Source organism: Rhinolophus sinicus, linkage group LG03 (genome assembly GCF_036562045.2).
Source record: "Rhinolophus sinicus isolate RSC01 linkage group LG03, ASM3656204v1, whole genome shotgun sequence".
NCBI classification, from domain to species: Eukaryota; Metazoa; Chordata; class Mammalia; order Chiroptera; family Rhinolophidae; genus Rhinolophus; species Rhinolophus sinicus.
The window spans coordinates 94,281,103-94,288,955 of record NC_133753.1 but is presented as its reverse complement, the minus strand read 5'-3'; the positions used below and the strand labels follow the sequence as shown (position 1 = coordinate 94,288,955).

At 51.4% G+C, this 7,853-nt stretch overlaps 1 pseudogene; it reads left to right on the top strand.

Annotated features, from left to right (window-relative positions):
* The first annotated feature begins 2,266 nt into the window (after window positions 1–2,266).
* On the top strand, window positions 2,267–5,248 carry LOC109449563 (thimet oligopeptidase; annotated as a pseudogene).
* Window positions 5,249–7,853: the final 2,605 nt, after the last annotated feature.

Below are 7,853 nucleotides of genomic sequence, written 5' to 3'. Positions count from 1 at the left end.
ACTGTGTCCTGAGTTTACACGGTTCTGTTCCACGTGTCATTTAATCATCACAACCACCAAGTGAAGGAGATACCACTACGTATCCCTTTACTGATGAGAAAACTGAGACCTAAAGAGGGTGAGTAATTTGCCCAAGACACCTGGATGGTAAGCACTGGGCCCAATTTACAGACATCGTTTGATTTCAGAATCCCCAAGCTTAACCTCTGTCCCCATGATCCCAGCTGTTGGGGAGGGGGGCCAGCCACTCCTTGCTGCAGGCTGCACCCCAGCCCCCTTCAGCTCCCATATACCACTCTGAAGATGAGGAGATGACATTTGGCACCAACCCTCTCTAACTGGCTCCAAGAGGAATCAGTGCTTCCTTGTGGTTCAGGAGTCAAAGGGTTAACTTGAACTCCATTACCCTTTCAAAGGAAAGGAAGCAGAGGCTCTATTTGGGGTAGGTCCTATGCCTGAGTCACTTTGGCACTTAATTGCTTATTATTTAATTGCTGTATTGAGGAGCACAAAGTGATCTACCGCAAAGTTATTAGCAAATTTCAGTTTTAAGGAAATAATTACTGAATTCTCCCTCCCTGGATTGAGTAATTCCTTCCAAGATGTTCAAAGACATTAAGCATTTTCACCAGGGCCGCTAGCATCTCTGTAACATGCAAATAAAGTAACTCTGTAATTACCAATAAAATGCTTACTGAAGTGACACAGTTTTACTCAGCAGTGAGTTGGGGGGGGGGGAATGACATCATTTGTTTTTTTAAGGATCCTTTAACCTTGTTAGTTGGCACTCAATTCTATGCTGTTTTATGGTCATTTAAAAAGACAGCAGAGTCAACAGGTCTCCCTGAGTGGGCAGAAGGCTCTCCTGGGAGCTCCTCTTCCCACTGGCCTCACCATTCTGGGGGGCCTGCATGCTCCACTCTGGATGCTGCAGAAGGCACAGGTGCTCTGCAGACTTGCCCTGTACCTCTCTACGTACGCTGGGAGTTTGGCTTTCAGTGGGGTGTAAGACTCATCCTTCCAGATGGACAAATAGCCAGTGACCTGTCAGCCAAGAGCAGCTGCCAGAATGGTCCTTCTGAAGCCCAAGTATGCCAGTGTTGCTCCTCCGTTTTCAAACCCTTCCCTTGCACTCCAGAGATAATAGCATAAAGATCTAGCCATTTGTCTGGCTCTCAAGGTCTTTTGCAATTAGTCAGGGCACTGGGCATAGCGAGGGCTCCAGCTCCCTCTTCTCCAGGCCCGTCCATGGCTCCCCATGCAACGCTGATTTCTTCATCTGTAAAAACCTGTATTGGTCAGCATGGGCTGGGTTATGCCGCAGTAACAAGCAAGTCCAAAATCTCAGTGGTTTAAAATAATCAAAATTTATTTGTTGCTCATCCTACATGTCCATCATGGGTCAGCCTGAGTATCTGCTCATTGTTTTCACTCAACAAAAAAATAGCCTGATGAATATTACCCAGCAATAAAAAAAGAACAAAAGCTTGCCATTTGTGACAACATGGATGGACCTAGAGAGTATTATGCTAAGTGAAATAAGTCAGACAGAGAAAGACAAATACTGTATGGTTTCACTTATATGTGAGATCTAAAAAAAAGAAAAAAGATTAAACAATACAAAACAGAAAAACAGAAACAGACCCACAGATATAGAGAACAAGCTGATGGTTGCCAAAGGGAAGGGAATTAGGGATGGGTGAAAAATAAACAAATAAAGTTTTCTTTTTTAAAAAAGCAGGCTGATGAAGCTGTCACCTTCACAAACACTTCTGGCCTGTCACCATCTTGGAGGGAAAATGAAATGTTCTCCAACGTGGAATGTCATAGTATTTTCTTTCACAAGTCATTGGTCAGAACGGTCCACATGGCCTCTCCCAAACACAAGGGCTCAGGAAGTGAAATTTTACTTGGCAGTCAGAAGCAGGAGAGGCAGAAATATGATGATAGCACTGACTGCCATTAATGCATATTTTAAAAATTATGTAAGTGTTATCTCCCTCATAGTGTGGTGAGAGCTACATGTGGTCACGCTTGTAGAGAGGGTAGTACAGTGCCTGGCACTTAGTAAGTGCTCAACGTCAGTTACTAATAAATAGGTGTTCAATGCACACTTACTGGATGAACAGTCCAGTATAACCCTCTGAAGTCACAACCAGTCCACTCTCTCTCCCTCTGGAGCCCTATAAATTGTGATGATCAGGGAGAGGTTTCAAAGAAAAGGTAACAGTAGAACCCAGTTTTGGGGAGGCTGTATTGTCGGGAGATGACCCTCCAAGAAGAGGAAGCCATGAGTTCAGGCTGTGAGCTGGAAAGTAGGATATACGTGGGGAAGACTGAGTGAACTTGACAGGAGTAGAGATTTTCAGGGATAGTCCTACATTCAATAGGGGTGTCTCCTCAAAGAATTAATAAAAAGCCTTCATTCAGAAGCCTGGGTTAACAACAACAATTCACAAATCAGAAAAATTCCTTTGACACATCCTGTATCTAATTCTTGGCTTGGAAATTGTCACTTGGAAATAAGGTTGGGGTTAGAGATCAGAAACCTTGATCTGAAACCCAGATCCCAGCTGGTTCCAGGTCCAGCGGCCTCTCCACGGCCCATGCGGTGGCTGACACGGTTTCTTCTCCTTCTCATTGCCCACGGCTCCATTTCTGAGTGACCACATTTGCCCCAGGAGAAGTTTTTCTCTTATATTTGCATTGGTAACGGCTCAAAGGCCCACCGAGGCCTTCGGAGCATGCCACTCACATCCTCTCACACTGGCCCAATTGTTTGTGGTGAACGCCTCTCTTTTGAACTCTGGACCTTCTGGAGGAAACGATTTCAATAGGAATAACTCTGAATTCTCCTAGGCTTTGCCATCTGGGCATCTGGAATGGAGCTTCCAGGATATATCGTTCTTTGGAAGGAAGCAAATTCAATTGGTGATTGTGTTCCCATTTGATATGCCTAAGGAATGCTCTTGTACTCTTGCCAGGGCTTTTTTTTTTTCATTCATCAAACACTTATTGATCTCCTACTGTGCACTCGGCACTGGGCTGGGTGGTGGGAGGAGAAGGTAGGGAGAGTAGACACTTGTTAAAAATGACTTTGATCTGAGTAGACACGTGGGCAGCGGTCGCCTCAGTGGGGATGGCGGCTGCTACTGAGTGGACGGAGATGGCCGGCTGCGGAGGCTGAGACACCCCAATGCAGACTAGTTGGAAGGAGAGGCTGCCAGTGCCTACCCGCCCACCATGAAGCCCCCGCAGCCTGTGCAGGAGAGGCCCTGGCCACAGTGCCCCCTGCTCCATGGAACTACTTGAGATGGGACCTGAGCACCCAGCAAATAGGAAAGCTCACAGCGGAGCTCGTGGAGCAGACCAAGTGCATGCAAGGCCAGGTGGGCTCCCAGAAGTTCAAGGATGTGTCCTACGAGAGTACACTCAAGATGCTGGCTGATGTGGAGCTGTCCTAACAATTCAGAGGAATATCCTTGACGTCCCCCAGGATGTTTCTCCATCCAAGGCCATTCGAATGGCCAGCACAGGGGCAGACAAGAAGCTGTCAGGGTTCGGCATGGAGATGAACACGAGGCAGGGCGGGTACCAGAGTATGGTCTGGCTGCAGGGAATAGTTCAGATGGACTCTCTGAGGCCCGAGGCTACGCGGTACCTGGAGCAATGGATCAAGCTCTGCTGAAGGAACAGGCTTCACTGCCCGAGGAAACTCAGGAAAAAAATCAAAGGCATCAAGAAGAAGCTGAGTCTCCTGTGCATTGACTTCAGTAAGAACCTGAACGAGGATACGACCTTCCTGCCCTTCACGCAGGAGAAGCTGGGAGGGCTCCCCGAGGACTTTTTGAACAATCTGGAAAAGATTGAGGATGAGAAGTTCAAAGTCACCCTCAAGTACCTTCACTATTTTCCCCTCCTGAAGAAATGCCACGTGCCCGAGACCAGGAGGAAGGTGCAGGAGGCCTTCAATTGTCAGTGCGAAGGGAACTGTGCCATCCTCAGTGAGCGGGCACCCGCACTCACATGTGTGCTGGGATTCCGCACACATGCTGATCACGCCCTGGGGGTGAACGTGGCCAAGACCAGCCAGTGGTGGTGGCCACCTGCTTTCACGAGCTGGCCCAGAAGCTGAAGCCCGTGGGAGAGCAGGAGCGGCCGTGATCCTGATATGAAGAAGGCCGAGTGGGAGACGCAGGGTCTGGACTTGGCTGAGTGGGTCAGCGCCTGGGCCATGCGTCACTACATGAACCAGGTGGAGGAGGCATGCTACAGCATGGACCAGAGCCTGCTCAAGGAGCACTTCCCCATGCAGGTGGTCACCAGGGGCTGCCGGGCTGAACTTTGACCTGGAGGAGCACACCGCCATTTGGCACAAAGATGTGACACTGTACTCAGTGAGGGACCTGGCCTCAGGGACGGTCATGGGGACGTTCTTCCGGGACCTCTACCCCTGGGCAGGCAAGTACAGGCACGTGGCCAGATTTGTCCTGCAGCAGGGCTGCCTGTGGCAAGACAGGAGCCTCCAAATCGCCATCGTGGCCATGGGGCCAACTTCCCAAGCCCACCCTGCACGGCCCCTCCCTGCTGCAGCACGATGAGCTGAACACCTGCTTCCATGAGTGTGGGCACATGATGCCCCAGCTCTGCTCTTGGGTGGAGTTCAGCATTTTCAGCGAGATGCACGTGGAGCGACTTCATGGAGGTGCCTTAGTAGACGCTGGAGAACTGGGTATGGGAGAAGGAGCCTCTGCTCGGGATGTCACAGAGCACAGCACAGACAGCACCACCCCCAGGGGCTGCCCGAGAAGCCCCGCAGGCCCCGACAGGGCAACACAGGTCTCTTCAACCTGATGGTCCTGGCCGAGGCGGACCAGACCCTGTACACAGATGGCCACAGACACGGCTGAGGAGTAGCCCACCTCTGCCAGCAGATGCTTGGGGTCCCAGCCATGCCAGGGACCAACGTGCCTGCGACCTTCGGCCACCTGGCGGGCAACTACAACACACAGTACGATGGCCACCTGTGGAGCGAGGTGTTCTCCTTGGACACGCTCCACATGCGCTTCAAGCAGGAAGGCGTCCTCAGTGGCAAGGTGGGCGTGCACGACAGAAGCTGCATCCTGAGACTGGGCGGGTCCCAGCATACCAGCGTCAGGCTGAAGCTCTTCCTGGGCCGTGACCCCAAGCAGGACACCCTCCTGGGCAAAGCCTGCAGATGGAGGGCAGTGAGCCGCTGGATGGCTGACCCACCGGGTTCTGCTGGCGCTGGGTGGGGGCCTCCAGCTCCCACCGCCTGGTGCCTCCGCTCCCAGCCTGGAAATGGGGAGGGAGACAGCGGCCTCCAGCTCAGTGGCCTCCAGCTCAGCATCCTGGGGAGGGTGGGCAGGGTGAGGAGAAGGGCTGCTCCTCTCGGTCATTTCTCATAGCCGGTATCTACAACCCCATTGGTGGCCGGCTTGGGCTGAAGAGAACTCAGCCTCGCGATGTCTAGGGAGCACTTGCATCTGGTGAGGGTTGCCTCTCTGTTGCACTAATGCAGCCCCTTCCTGGGAAGCTGTCCTAGGCAAGGGATGCGTTCTTTGAAATGCAGCCATTAAACAAAAGGAAACTGAAGAAAAAATGGCTTCAACCCAGTATAATAGAGATAAGCACGAAGGACTCTGGGAGCCCAGCAAGGGATGGTTAATTGCACCTGGGCAACTAACTCAACAAGACTCAGAAAGGGACAACCAGGGCCACCAGGCACTGAGGAAAATGGACCTGCAGCAACTTAGGGAGCCCTATACTTACTCCACAATATTTCTGAACAACGTAGTGGTGATCACAATAGAACATGATTCCACTGAACAGACATTTTAAGCCACCTGTGCTGGCCAGGCACAGAGCTAAATGACTGAGGGACCCAAAGAGGAAGGAGGCATAGTCCCTGCCCTCAGATTGCTCATTGTCTAGTCGTGGAGATTTAGGGAGCAGATAACTCTAACGCACATTGCTTTAGAAAGCCCTACTGCAACCCCGCCACATGAAAAGCGCAATAGTCCCAGGGACTGGCAGATGGCAGGCAGGCTTCCTAGAGGAGGTGGCAGGATTGGGTTTTTGGAGAGATGGAGCAATGGGGAGAAAGAAAGAGAGGGCTGTGGCACAAACAGGCAGGGTGACCCCGGAGCCAAATCATAAGCACGACACACACATGTTCCAACTGAAGCAGTGGGAGCAGGGCCAGCGGCCATGGGCTGAGGGTAGACTTCATCCTACTGGCCTGTGACCACCAAAATTATCACCACCAAAGCACTTTCATTCCGTTTCTCTAAGGATCCCATCTTTTAGCAGGCTTTCCTCTGCTGAATACGTCTCATCTATTAAACAACAATCCATGTGTTTCCCCATAGTATTGACTCAATTGAGATTATTCTAGCCAAAATGAAAAAGAAAATTTTCTGAACATATCACTCCGAGGCTCCACACGCTTCGGTGGCTTCCCGTTACCCCCAGGATAAAGCCCAGCAGGCCAGGTCATTGGCTTCCTGGCCCTTAGCTCGCTGCTGGGCCTCGCCAAACTCCCTGTGCTTGTGCTTCTGCAGACTGACGTATTGCCCCCTCCAGACTTCTGAATATCCTGCTCCTCTGCATGGAAGCTGCTCGCCCTTCATCTCCATGTCTTCTGGCTTCTCTGGGCTCAAACCTTAATGCTTCCTCCAGACAGCGTTGCCTGACCCCAGGTCTGGGGTAGATGCTGAGCTCTGATCACACGGTGTGGGAATGCTTCGTGTGCTTGTCTGTCTCCCTCAGGAGGCTATGAACACCTGGGGCAAGGACTCCACATCCAACCCGCAGGGGCCAGCACTCTGGAATACAGTCGTGCTCCATCAAGGTCGAGGAATGAACAAGCCACGAGTGAGTGAATGAATGTGATGAGTCATTTCAGGTTGACCTGGGGAGCCACATCATGGCAAAAAGTACCATTCACACTCACCAAGCTTTCCGAAGGAATGGCAAGAACCTACAGATTGCCTGGCACAGGCACTGAGGAGATTTTGACCCAGGGAGGGGCATGCTTTTCCACCCACAGTCTATCTATCTGGCAGCTCCTCTGCACCCCACCCCTCAGTCAAGAGGGCTAGGCAATGTGAAGCATCAACCAGGTTGTACCACCTTTTTCTGTGGGTATCTTTCCTGGTCCTCTCTTTCAATGTTTCCTCACCTTCTGACTCCAGACAGGAAGCAGGATCCGTGCTTCTGATTCCTCACGAGATGATGGCCTTCTGATCCCTGGGTTTAAAACTCCACCCTTGACATTGTCACCAAGAATAAGTGGTAAGGATGTGCCAGCCACTGGGGGCCCAGACACACCCCAAATGTGGTCCCTGCTTTTGATGGGTTTGGAGTGAGGGCATGAAGGATAAACCTATTATTAAATAATTTCCATAGGAGCCTTAAGCAGAGTGATCAAGGGGTGCAAAGGGGTCTCTGGCACTGAAATTTGGAGGGTATCACAATGTGCAGGAATGGTTTCTGAGACTGACCATACTTCTTAGCCCTCCCCTCAGGCCCCATGCCGCTCAATGGAGAGGCTGGCGCAGGTGACCAGTGAGCCAGAGTCAGCCTCACTGCTTGTCCTGTGTGGCCACCACCTGTGGGTGCACACCCCAGGTTTCCACACTGTGACGGATAACGTTAGCTGTCACTCACCCTGACACTGAGCTAGTTGGTACCCACAATACAGTCCAGGGAAACTCACTAAACCACCCTGAGAAGTGGGGATGAGTTCCCCCATTTTAGCTTGAGTGTTTGTCCAGCTGATTACAGCAGCAATTTGAACCCAGGTCCGGGAGACCCTGAAGCCAGGGCTG